Here is a 14,428-nt window from a genome sequence, read left to right as displayed (position 1 = left end):
ATTAAAACCCTACTTCAGATATAAATACTTAGCAAGCACTTTGGAGATTATGCAGAATCCCCAACACATTCCCAACAATGTGCTTTTACTATATTGTGTCAGACTGTGTCAACTGTCACTCAAATGAAGAAAATGTAAATGCATGCCTAGCAAATTTTACTGAGATCCATAGGGACAACAATGTGACAACAACTGAAGAGTACAGGATGACACAGATGCATGACAAATAGGTACTTTATACATGTGCATTTATTTCTTTATGGAAACTGCTGTTTAACTTACCCACAGTAAAAACATAAATAAATAAATTACTTTCAAGGGATATCCAAACCAGAAAATGAGCTGAGAGAGGGAGAGCTGCAAAACAATGAATGACTTTAGTACAAAAAAAAAATGAAATCTCAGAGACCATTTTCATCCCTACACTGTATGGAATATTCTACTACAAATTACCAAATTCCTCAATCCTGAACATCGCAAACACTGAAAAATGATGCCCGGCATATGGAAGAGTGAAAAAATTAACTTTGTGCTTTAACAGGGGGCAAGTTACCTACAATCCCTAAACATATACGCACACACACAGACACACACACACACACACACACACACACACACACACACACACACACACACACACACACACACATCGACTTCATGAACTCCTTCACTATCTTACCATGAATAAATTACTAACTGACACACAACATGGTTTTAGACCCCACCATAGTACAACCACTGCTCTTCTCTCTTTCACTGACACTATCAATCACAACCGAAATGACAAAAAAATATCTTCAGCACTATTTCTTGACCTATCAAAGGCCTTCGATATGGTGAACCACCAGCTACTACATCATACACTAGAAAATCTCCAACTAGACAAACAAGCTCTAGATTGGTTTCGTGGCTATCTCTCCGATAGGAAACAAGCCGTACTCTGGCAATCTAAACTTTCCAACCTCCTACCTAATACCATAGGAGTACCTCAAGGATCTATACTGGGGCCTCTTCTGTTTACTATCTTCATAAATAACCTGTATAAAGCCATCCCTGAAGCAACCTGCATTCAATATGCAGACGAATCGACATTAGTCTGTGCTGATACTACTCCTGACAACCTATTATCCAAAACCCAATCATGTTTCAGGACAGTAGAGAACTGGCTATTAGGACGTAACTTGATCCTGAATCCAAACAAAACCAAATTACTACTCTTCCAATCCACTCAAAAGACCACACCTCTATCCTTTTCTATCCAATCCAAAAATGGGACTGTCATCTCTCCAGACTCCTATACCAAACTATTAGGAGTTTCCATAGATAACAGACTTAGATTTGATATCCATATAAATCAGACCATCAAAACGGTTAATAAAAAACTTGGGTCTCTATACCGGATCAAATCTTTTCTATCTCCAATAGCTAAAGTGACCATGGCCCGCTCACATCTTCTCTCTACCCTCCTGTATGCCTCCCCTATACTCACTAATCTCAAAACAGCGGAAATAAACAAACTAACACGCTGCTATAATCAGATTGCTAGATTTGCTATGGGAATGCCCTACAGAACACACCACTGTGTTAACCTAAGAAACCTAGGCTGGTTAGAACTCACTAACCTTCTACAGCAGACCCAACTTATGGAAGCATTTAAAATCCTGAACCAACTTGACAAAACTCCAGCGCTGAATAACTTAATAAGACCCTACAATAATCTCAGTAGTTTGCGTTCCTCCAATAAGCTACTAGTTCAAACAGTCAAAGCAAACAATGTAGGCGGTGACTCACTTTTTACCAATGCCATTGGCAAAATATGGAATTCCCTTCCTCCCAGCCTTTCCTGCACTTCCTCCCTATACGTTTTCAAAAAAAGGTTAAATCAACATCTAAAGTCGCAATCTCTGTCAATGCTCAAGTCCTGACTAATCCTCTCTCAGACAAGTATAGATACTTCCCTAGACGCATCCCCTCGCTCTTACTTCTTTCTCTCTCCTCTTAACTGAAATGGTTAGTCTAGAAGGAGAATCGGTATGCTAGAAGCAGTATTAATATTTTTGTATCCCTGATATTGTTTATGATCAACTAATTATACTTTACTACATCTCCTTTGTAGCATTTTCTAGTATAGGAAACTAATTTGTTTTGTTTGTTCTTTAGTTCTATGTATTATCTCAATGCATTTTACTCGTTCACTGTGGAGCTTTTCTCCCCGGGCCTCCGCTGAAAATGGACATGTATCCAGTCGGACTTTCCCGGTCAACAAATGTAAAATAAAATAAATAAATAAATAAATGGTCACACCAATCTGAAGGAGAAAAAAATCTTCCAAAATATGGGAATCATTGCCGGGGTGATTTCTAATTGTACCGGCAAAGATTTCCCATGGAAAACAGTGATCAAGGTTATGCTCCTCAGCCTCTTTTTTTTTATGCCACTGACACTTGAGGAATTTCACCTCAATTACCCTGCAGAGGAGTGAAACTCATGAGACTGATGGAGCTGCATTCAGTCATTCAGTGCAGAACCAAAAGTGTTTCACAGCATTTTAGATAGATGATGACTAAAGGGGCTGTCAGCACTTTTTCATTGTAAAGCTTAATATCGGATATTTGCTAAAAATTATTTCATGTGTCTACTATAAATCTAAAGCATGTGTGTGTTCACTTCATAATTTTATTTACTGTTTTTCTCTGTTGGCTGTATAACCTGAAAATTGTCTATGTGATCAACACTTTACCCCAGACAACAAATGTATAAATAAATAAATTCGAGAGACCTAAAGAGTTTTTTTATGTTCTACAGACAGAATGAGTTAAATTGTCTTGAATCATTTCATAAGTCCTTTGTCTTCATAACCAAGTATATCATTTTTAAATGTACCTAATCAAACTGTTTGAAATGGATTAAATAAAAAAAAAACATACTAGATAGCTTACTTGAGGTTTTGTTACTTTAGTCATGTGAAACTGCAAGCTTAAATGTCCTGATCTTGACTATAGAAAAGTTTGATTTGGACAAGAGACTTACTTTTGAGCATTATGTTGAAGCAGTTAAGGCCAAATGAATGGGTGTCAGTTATGATTTCAAGATGGTCATGTACTCCAAAATAGACGAGTAGCTCCACACCCTGGAAGCATGTTGTCAAGCCAAGATGGGTGGTAAAACATGTATCCGGAGGAAGGTAAAAGATTCTAATCGTACAACAGCAGACAGCAATTCTCAGAAGATCTCTCAGGAGCAAATGACTGAAGTGGAAAGTACAGAACAGTCTCCATCATAATGAGCTCTTATATTAGATGGACAGCCAAATGACAGTTTCAGCCCTGGCTTCAACCCAAATGGATGCTCAAAGATGATATCTTGAACAACTAAGGAAATCCCCTCAGACAGTCAATTTGTAAGTGGTGGATAAAAGATATTTTTAATTTTTCTTTTTAAGTGTACAACATACTTTTTGAGTACATGTATCTCTCCAAGACAGTAATTAAAGTGAAAGAAAATGTTGTGGAATAGGGAGCTGTGTTTTGAAACTGATCTAAGGTAATTCTTCTCAGATTGGATGGGAGATAAGAAATTCACCCCGGGGATCACGTCAGTCGCCCTGGTAGACAGGGGTCGAGGGAAGTAAATATTATGGGATGAAATATCCAGGGAATTGTTATGGCTAGGTTTGTATAGGCCCTAGGGCCTAGTATCAATATATGAACCTACGAACCTATTAGAGTGACAACGTCATGGAATAACCTACCAATACAAGTGTGATGTTGCAATTCCACAAACAAATTTATATATATATATATATATATATATATATATATATATATATATATATATACACACACACACACACACACATATATATATATATATATATAGATATATATATATATATATATATATATATATATATATATATATATATATATATATATATCTGGGTCTACTTTGATTCACTGAAAACTCATTTCACTGAATTTCAAAACACTCACCCCAAATTGCTGAAATCTCAAATCACTGAAAACTTATGTCACTGAATCACATTTCATTGAATGTAAGTACTGTTGGGCAAATAAAACATATATGCCCTTTTCACCACTGTAGTGTGATCCTGGAGATAGTATATATAGTTAGGAGTGGTGTGGGGGGCATAGGCCCCCACCTACTGTTGGTTTTATATTGTTAGCTTTCAGTGAAATGAGATTCATAAATATAAAAGCTAAGTAGGTGGGGGGCTGTGCCCCCCACACACACCCCCAACTATATATACTAACTCCAGGATCGCACTACAGTGGGGAAAAGGGCATAAACATTTTATTTGACCAACAGTACTTACATTCAGTGAAATGAGTTTTTCAGTGATTTGAGCTTTCAGCGATATTTTTGAAATTCAGTGAAATGAGTTTTCAGTGAATCAAAGTAGACTGTATATATATATATATATATATATATGGTTCCCTATCAGAAGCCTGAAACACTATAAGCCTGAAAATCAAAATCCTGAAAACTATAGACTTAAAACTCAAAATCCTGAAAGCCCAAAATCCTGAAACTCAAAATCCTGAAAACACAAAATGGACATACTGACGTCATTGTGGCTTTGCTATTGTTAGCCCTGTGGTGTTGGGTCATGCGTTGGGTTCAGGTAAGTGTGCGGTTGGTTTTATGTTAGGGTTAGGGGCGGTTTAAGTGAGTTAGGGTTAGGGCAGGTTAGGCATGTATGCAATAGTGACAAATATTGGGGTTAGGGCGGTTTAAGTGAGTTAGGGTTAGGCTGGGTCAGGTGAGTGTCGATAGTGACGGACCTTAGGGTTAGGGTTAGGGTCAGGGTCAGTTGGTAGATATTAGTGTCTTTATAGTGACATATTAGCATTATTTGTGTTTTCAGGATTTTGAGTTTCAGGATTTTGGGCTTTCAGGATTTTGAATTTTCAGTCTATAGTTTTCAGGATTTTGATTTTCAGGCTTATAGTGTTTCAGGCTTCTGATAGGGAACCATATCAATATATATATATATATTTATATATATATATATATATATATATATATATATATATATATATATATATATATATATATATATATATATATATATATATATATATATATGGAACACCACCAAACAAAGGCAGCTGAATAAAAAGTTTATTGCACCAAAATTATCTTCACAGAAAATTCTCTCTGATGTCTCTGCTGAAAAGCCTTAAAGGAGTGAAGAACATCCCAAAACTACTAACCTAAACACTATATACAATTAACAATGAAATAATCAAGTAATTAAACAATCTCCAATTTAATTCCTCATTCAATCCAAATGGGTGCAGAGTGTTGAATTTCAAAATGTAAACTGCTTCTTTAGTCAAAAGAAGTTTTTTAAGACCACATTCATCATATACAGACACATTTATTTTTTCCAGAATGGTGCCTTGTAACCCTTCACTATTGTCATCATGAAAATGTTGAAAATGTACCGCTACAGAACTCTCTAATTTTTTATTGTAAATGTCCTTTACATGCTCTAATAATCTTACTTTAAATGCCTTCTTTGTTTCCCCAACATAAAACAAAATACACGGGCATCGAAGGGCATAAACTACGCCCTCAGTATCACAAGAGAAATTATTGCATGTATGAAAGGGAATATTATTAATGCTGTGAAAACTATTCACTATAAATTTACAGGCTTTACATTTATTGCAACAAAAGGTCCCAGAAAGATGTATATTCTGTAAAATATTTATTTGGGGAGCACAAAATCTACCTTTCACAACAAAATTGTGAATAGTTCTACCTCTCCTAAAGGAAATATCTAATCTAGCATCCAACCAAGTGGAAACATTTTTTAATGAACATAAGTATTTCCAACAGTATTTTATTTGTTCTATAATTACAGAACTAAAACACCCAAAAGTTGTGACAAAGTATATAAGATTGTTAAATTCTCTATTATTGGATCTATATGGGACTAAATATGATCTGTTATTAAACTGCTGTTTCCTAGTCAAATTATTACACAATTTATTCCAACTTGTCTCAAGTAAACTTCTACTATATGCTCTGTTGCAAAACATATCCACTGTTGCACCGAATTCTTGTTTAAAGTCCTGGATATTATTACATAGCCTGGAAATCCTAAGTATCTCACCATAAGGGAGTGCTTCAATGGTGTGTGTAGGATGACAACTATCCCCATGGACAAGCTGTGTGCCCTGCTGAAACTTCCTATGTACACATGTAAACAGTTCAGTACCATATTGAATGCTGATGACTACATCCAAAAAAGGAACTTGTGTTCCTAATTTTAGACCATCAAATTGTAGTCCAAACGTGTTGTTATGTAGCATACTAACAAACTGTGGTACTAATTCCATGCCACCTTCAGCTATAAAAATCAAACCATCAATACATCTGAAATACCTGATGACATGATCACAAAAAAACTTATTTCTGTAAATATATTCACTCTCAAAGAGACCCATACTTAAATTGGCATACATGCGGGCAAAAGGAGCCCCCATGGCTGTTCCTTGCCTCTGTCTGTAAAGAGTATCATTAAAATCAAAAAGATTGTGTGTAAGACAGAAATGTATCAACTCTACTATGTACTCCATCACTGGTGAATTACCTAAAAAGAATCCTCCAAGCCAAAATTATGGTTAATGTTTGTATACAGGCTTTTAACATCCAAAGTAAAGAAGTACAATGATTCCACTCAATGTCATCAATTTTTGCTAAAAAATCAAATATATCTCGAATGTAAGATGGCATTTTATAGACTATGGGTGCTAGATAGCCATGCCAAAATAAACCCAGACTGTGCATAAAATATTCACAGCCTGAAACTATAGGCCTCCCCGGTGGCTTAGTTAAATTTTTATGAATCTTGGGTAGGCAAAAAAATAGGCCATTTTACATCCATCTGGGCTAAATTTTTTTCGGACATCCATGTCTGAAAAGTACCCAAGTCTACAACCTTTATGTAGTAACTCAACATATTCAACAAGGGCTTGTTGATATAAAGATATATCAATTTTATCATATACTTCAGCATTCTCTAGATGCTCCAAGCACATGTCCATATACTGGGTAAAATGCATGATAACCATTTTATTCCCTTTGTCTGAGGGTTTAAAAATAATTTCCCTCATTTTACTTAAGTTTTGAAGGGCTTTCCATTCTGAAATACACATATTATAATTAATCTGTTGTTTATTCTGAGCAAAGTCAGCAAACATATCCTCAATTGCAAAATTCAACATATGAGAAAAATTAACCACATCTTCATTTAAAAAAGGAGGTAAAAATTGCTATTTGTACATACATTATAAGTATCTAATCTACAATATGCATTAAAAGAACTGTCAGATTCACAAGTATAAAAACTCTCATTTGAAGTATTAACACGATCATCACAATCAACTAACTCATCCTGTGTGTTTATATTTTTAAAGCAGTGCTTTAAATGCAACATCCTACTAAATTTAAAAACATCACACTTGATATCATGAAGCCTAGGAAGCACTGTAAGAATAAACTTAAAACCTTGGTTCAAAACCGCTACCTCACAATCAGTAAAAACATGTCCAGACAGGTTAATAATGTAACTATATATAGTAACTCCAGGATCGCACTACAGTGGGGAAAAGGGCATAAACATTTTATTTGACCAACAGTACTTACATTCAGTGAAATGACTTTTCAGTGATTTGAGCTTTCAGCAATTTTTTTGAAATTCAGTGAAATGAGTTTTCAGTGAATCAAAGTAGACTCTATATATATATATATATATATATATATATATATATATATATATATATATATATATATATCTACACACACACACATGTATTTATGTTGCTTGAAGCCTTCCTGCTTAAAGCATGGACTACTGGGAAGTTATCTGATACGGCCCTAATTATGGCACTGTTTACATAATGCACCTGAATGCTTTTGTACTTTTGCTTATGCAGTCACACGTTCTGCAGGGTGCACCTTTTGGTTCAGTTCTTAAATAAAAAAACAGCTAAGAACCTCTGCCTGGTCTGGTATGTCTTTATTGTATGTCTGCAAGCTGGTCTGGCATGTCTTATTTAAGATATGCTGGTTTGACATGGCTTATTTAAGATATGTTGTATGTGTGCAGGCTGGTCTGGCTCTTATTTAAGACATCTATTTGTGCAGGCTGGTCTGGCATGTCTTATTTAAGACATGTATGTCTGCAGGCTGGTCTGGCATGTCTTATGTAAGACATGCATGTGTGCAGCCTGATTAGGCATATTTTATTTAAGGTATGTTATATGTGTGCAGTCTGGTCTGACATGTCTTATTTAAGATATGTTATAAGTGTAGGCTGGTCTGGCATGTCATATTTAAGACATGATGTATGTGTTCAGGCTGGTCTGGCATGTCTTATTTAAGACATGTTGTATGTTTGCAGGCTAGTCTAGCAGGTCTTATGTTGTAACTCTGCAGGCTGGTCTGTTTACAGGCTGTTCTGGCATGTCTTATTTAAGACATGCAATACGCCTGTAGGCTGGTCTAGACTGTGTTATGTTGTATGTCTGCAGGCTGGTCTGGCATGTCCTAAGACATGTTGCATGTGTACAGGCTGGTCTGGCAAGTCATAATTAGGACAATGCATATGTACAGGTCAGTCTGGCATGTCTTATTTAAGAAATGTATGTGTGCAGGCCAGTCTAGAATGTCTTATTTAAGACATGTTGCATGTCTGTAGACTAGTTTGGCATATCTTATTTAAGACATGTTGCATGTCTGCAGGCTGGTCTGGCATGTCTTATTTAAAACATGTTGTATGTGTGCAAGCTGATCTAGAATGTCTTATTTAAGACATGTTGTATGTTTGCAGGCTATAAAATCGAGTGTTGTTCTTCTGTGGTGGTAGACAAATACATACACATCATTACTACAGCAATGCTGCCATGTTCTTCAACTTACAGCTATACTACATTTACCAGTGCAGAGATTAAAAGTTGACTGTCCCTGTCAAATATTACATGGCCTGCAAAGAAGTGCAGGTTTACAAACACTTATGCTGTCTGTCCCCAAACTTTGACATTTAACATGCTAGTGAAAGGGAAAGTTACATGTCAGTTACCTACCATAAATACGGTTTTATCTAAGAAGGAGTGTTTCAGTTCCCCATACTGAAAGTCACCACCTTCTAAAAGAATCTTTTAGCAAGCAAAACAAAAATACTACAGCACCTCATTATATAAACAGGAGCTCAGCATTAAAAAAAGCAAAAGCATTCACAAATGGTCCCTAGGGAGCTTTTTGTCTGCACTGGTAGATTCAATGAGTATGAACTCACAGCCTTTGTGCTTATACTGGTAGATTTCATGAACTCAACTCACCTGACTCTTCGTAAGTGACCCTGTTCCTTTACGTCTCACTTTGACAGTCTTGTCGATATAAGCCAGCAGTCCAGCTGCACAGTATTTTTTTTTTCTCTGCTAAGAAATGAGGCAAGAGAGTCAAATAGTCAAAAGCGTCTTATATGTAAACTTTAATCTGTTCATAAAAAAACAGGATTTTTTTTTACATATTATCCAAAGACACAACTTCAAAACTACTATGGTGAAATTAATTTGGGCACTATATCTTTAAATAGTTCATATCCTAATTTGTTCTGGAAACATCACTTCATAGAGAAGCCTTGTGGCCATGCTGCTACTGCTGCTGCTGTGGAAGATGGTCAGGAGTAACCTCTGCTACACAAATTCTGAAAGATCATTTCAGGGTTTAAATTCAAGAGACAATGTCATCTGATTTCTGTCATTCCTCACCCCACTTCATGACTGTTCACTAAAAGAAGGCTGCAGTAACAAAGATTCCTGACAGACAGGGCATCAACTTCTAATCCATGAAATGAACCTTCTCTTGTTTTGGTTAAGTGTAGAGCCATTGTGGTTTAATTTCCTTTGTGCACAGACTGTAAAACTCCTCTTTCACATCTATCCTGCCTATCAGAACCCCCCACAGATGTTCTTACTAGGCACCCTAAAGCGAAACACATTCTAGACATTCACATTTATCCTTGCATGTCACTGTTTAATTGGTTGAAGCTTAATGTTTTAGTATTAAAGTATTTGATTGAACCTACCTTAAATTGAAATCAACCAGACCACAGAAAGTGGCAAAAAATTATATTGTCATTTAACATACTACACATCACACAAAGACATGTACAAAGGAAAACTAAAATGAAGACAGCTATTTACTTACAAACGGGTACTGCTCCCCATTCATAACTGGGGCCTCGAATGATACTGTTCATATTTTATAGTGTGATGAAAGCTGTTTAACGCAAAAAAAAAAAAAAACTTGCTGTCTACCTCAGCTGAAAGCCAGTCATAAAATATCATAAAACAGCTGTCATGTCTGTTTATTTGCCTGTAGCCAGGTTTGTATTCCTAGGAATCAAAAATATGAAGTTGGACATGGTCCCTGATTTTTATTCTAATACTGTCTCAGTTGCTGGACTTAAATCTATGATTATTAATTTACTGCATAGACAATTTCCAATGCCAGGAGAGAATAACAAGACAAAAATAATTTTTCATAATGTGAGATTCTTAAAAGCAGATAACTCTGTGGCTAACCTTCCATTAACTGAAAAGGTCTCTTTGTTTCCAAGGACAAACACACTCAGTGCTTTTCCTCAATCTAGTCGTCGTTTTCTTGGATTACAACTCACAAACCGACAGTATTGTTGTGTGTTAGAAGAGCAGCATTTTTACCTCCCATAAATCTGATCTATCTGATTAGTCACTCATCCTAAACCGGGATTCAGTTGTCACAACTCCAAGCAGAGCGAGATCATAGTCAAATGGAGTCCTAGGCAGGGTAATGCATCAGCGTCCCTGCAGCCAGGCCCCCAGCAGCCACACCTCCCTGCATCCAGGGCCCCGTCCCAGCCATTCTAGTCCCATTACTTGGCCATCTCTCCCTATTTACCATAAATATTGTTCAAACCTGTGAGTGTTCATACTATTTTCTTTTCAATGACTACAGATATATTTGGATTTAATTCAAAACACATTTCAAATTTTATAGCACAAACACTGGTAGCCGTTTAGTAAACAAAACAATATAGTTGCACAATGAAAATGGACTTAACATGAGCAATAACAAACTCATTACAACTCAGTTAGGTTAACTCTAGAAGGCTGTATTTGCCAAGGCGCTAGAGTTTCTGTTCATTGTATTAAATACTTTATGCTATTGATGTGCGCAGTGTAATTTACACTAACCTGTGTTTTTTTTCATTATTCTACTACTTTGTGGTTTATTGGAGCAATAATAAACTCCTCTGTCCCTAAAACTCACATTCGTTGAAACCTACATTCATAGAAAAATTGATATGGTCAATGGCTGATTAGGTGTACCTTTGAACTGTTTTCAAACCATGCAAAAATGCATGCATTCTTTGATTAATCTTCCAGACAGTATTAAATTATATCACCTGTCAAAGAGTGTGCTTTACATTTGTAGTTTTAAACATTTTTCCTGTAAGCAATGAGATAAAACATATGAACCAATAATGACAAAACTACCAATTTCAAAACATTTCGGCCATAAAAGGCCACTCAAACAGCTGTCATTATAAAACCATCAACATCAGTTACAAGGCGCAATCCCTGCAGAAATAAAACTCTTCTGAATAATTCCACATCAAAGAGAAGTATAACTAATGAAGAGGTTGTTACTTCTAAACAACTTTGCATTTCAGTGTTTCATCTACAAATTCAGTGCCTCCTGCCCTTGAAGAATAAATTGCCTATGTTACAAAAAAAAAAAAAAACTGGTGTTCTGTTGACATACAGTAGGGAATGGCTGACATCTCATCCAAAGGATTACACACTCAGGAGTGCAGCACCCCCCCTCCCCCTGCTGCACAGCATTGTCCACAGTTGATCTACCTGATATGGGAATAGGACTCACAGTCTTCTGCACCAAAGGTGAGCATGCTATTTGTTGCATCACTGACACTGAAAAACACAGCTCTGAAACTCTGACATTGACAGAATGTAATCCAAAATGATCAACAAAAACAAAAAAAAAGAAAGAAAATGAAAGGAGACCTGAGTTTGGTGTGGAGGTTTAAGGGACTTGCCTACTCTTAACAGTTAAAGGTTCAGGGTTTGACTCTGAGCAAAGTCAATTAACTTGACAGTGTCCTTAACTGGGGCATTTCACACACACACAGACACACACACAAACACGTGCGTGCGCACGCGCACACACACACACACACACACACACACACACACACACACACACCTCCTCTTACCAGATATATCTCCCACATCCGTTTGCTCTTCAAACCAAAATCAGGGTTTGCTCCTGCAATGCAGTTTGACAAGAAATCTATTAGGGCTGGCTATCTCAGTAAATGTCACCTTAAATCTCCCATGTTATCTGATGATAGGATTTAACACTGAGGTTTCTGGGGCTTACAGAAGTTCTTTCCAGTCTGGATAACTTCCACAAGGTCCTACTGCTTTCCATGTTCCTTCAGAACTACCAAAGGTAATTTAATGAAGGTTTAGTTTCTCATTTATAGCCAACCATGCCAACATGGGCCTCTCAAGCCGACACAGGCCCTAGGAAACTGCCTAGGTCACCTAGTGCTGGATCTGTCTCTGACTCCAAGATCAGCAAGCATAGCTCAGAGAAAAATGAAAATTTCGAGAGTATATCTAAGTCTGCATTTTGGGTCAGTGAATCTCACTACTCCAGGACTCACACTAACAACTCTCAGAATATCAAATGGATACCATTCAACACCACAAAACATAAATGTGGATGGTGACTGTGCTAAATGCATACAGTAGTCAAACTTCACAGTCATCTTTGTTTTATCTTCAAGACGCTCGACACATTCATTTGTTATCTGTGACAAGGCTATGTAAGACCCTTTGTCAAACAGAAGTAGAAGCATTCTGTCCTATTGTCACATTGTTTTAAATTTTTAAAGTAGCTAGACCCACTGAGATCAGAAATCTCATTTTCAAATGTAAAAGTCAGAGGACAATAGGATGACAAATCCCTTGGGGGAGGGTAGTCAATGTAGTGTGGAGCAGGAGAAGGTCTGTGAGTTGATTGGCTTATCAGAAACCCCACTAATTTCAGGCTAAGAAGACAGCAGGGAGGCAAAGTATGTTCACTGGTTGAATGACATAACTGAAAACAAAGTTACTGATACTCTGAAGCTAAAAACAATGTCATTAGCCACACATATCATCAAATGTATTTATTTTATTACTTATTTACTATTTGGTAAACAGATAGGTAGACTTGTCCAGAGACCCTTTTTAAGTCATTACTTAGGCTCAGGAGCAATAAACAGTGCATAAAAATGTAAGTTATGCACTTCAAGTTAAGTTTACATAGTTGCAAAAGTCTGGAAAGTTTATATGCATTTATTATACAGTTTTTATATAGTAGAAAGTTATACAGTTCTTATACATTTCTAATAAAATAGCAGGTTTAAATTAGGTTTTATCAGCTCACGAATTTCAATAGTTTGGCTACATAAAATTGCTTCTTAAAGGGTTCGAACTGAATTTCCTTTGAAATAAAAAAACTCAAACGGAAGTGAGTAAAAAACAGAGATTACAGATATAGGCCTAGAGGCTAAGAAGAGGACACAGGAGAAGAAGAAGAAGAATTAAATGTTAAATGGCAAAGGGAAACAGTTGAGATACTATAACATTTTTACAAATGTATGCATTTTAAAGAGTTTATCCATTATCCCTAAAGAATTCACAAGCAACATCCTTGAAGGGTTGCTCAGAAAGGGACTTAAACTTGGTAAGACTATCCTGATGTTTTGCTTCAGCAAGTAGTTTGTACCAGGCAGTTGGGCCTGTTCGTGAGAAGGCTGCTTCACCAATACTGGTTTTAAATGGGGGACAGTTGATTGATATTAAGTTTCGGGTATTCTTAGGGAGGAGGACTGTTCCCGGCATACTTAACTGTCCTGATTTTTGCCTATTTTTGGTCTGTTCCTCAAAATGGTTGTACTTTTCTTGCAAAAAAATTGGGGACTGAACTCAATAAATAATGACATATACTGCTAATGCAAAACCTGTTATTCAGGCAACTTTCTATGTTGATGACAGCAATATTTAAATGTGCCCCCCAATTATGTTTGACTTTGTCCAGATTTCTTGAGTTTAGAAATTGAGAGTTATAGTTCCCTGATTAGAATTTTTCTTTTAAGTAGTAGCAGTAGTAATTGTCATTTAGAATTTTATACAATAAGGTACAAAGAAATAAGTGGACCTTCCATTAATATGTAGCTAATTTAGAAAACTTAGTAGGTTATAGTGGTGTATGTGGTTAACAGCAAGTAGGGCAAATCCAGCAATTTTATTCTCTGTGACTTTTAATCTTTGAGTGT

General features: G+C 36.3%; 1 protein-coding gene across 10 annotated transcripts in view; it reads right to left on the bottom strand.

The window, feature by feature from the left end:
* Positions 1-14,428, bottom strand: part of PKNOX2 (PBX/knotted 1 homeobox 2) — a 3,468,198-nt gene that overhangs the window by 2,188,787 nt on the left and 1,264,983 nt on the right. For 8 of the 10 annotated variants that reach the window (XM_044081208.1, XM_044081207.1, XM_044081210.1 and 5 more), the window contains one exon: positions 9,375-9,473. The gene's annotated coding sequence lies outside the window, so the exon portion shown is untranslated. Of the gene's footprint in view, positions 1-9,374; positions 9,474-14,428 lie in introns of those variants that run through there. The other 2 variants (XM_044081211.1, XM_044081216.1) reach the window with 2 other exon arrangements.

Source organism: Protopterus annectens, chromosome 8.part0 (genome assembly GCF_019279795.1).
Source record: "Protopterus annectens isolate FY-2018-M chromosome 8.part0, PAN1.0, whole genome shotgun sequence".
NCBI lineage: Eukaryota > Metazoa > Chordata > Ceratodontiformes > Protopteridae > Protopterus > Protopterus annectens.
Note: the sequence above shows the minus strand (reverse complement) of the source record. Positions and strands in the feature narration are given on the sequence as shown.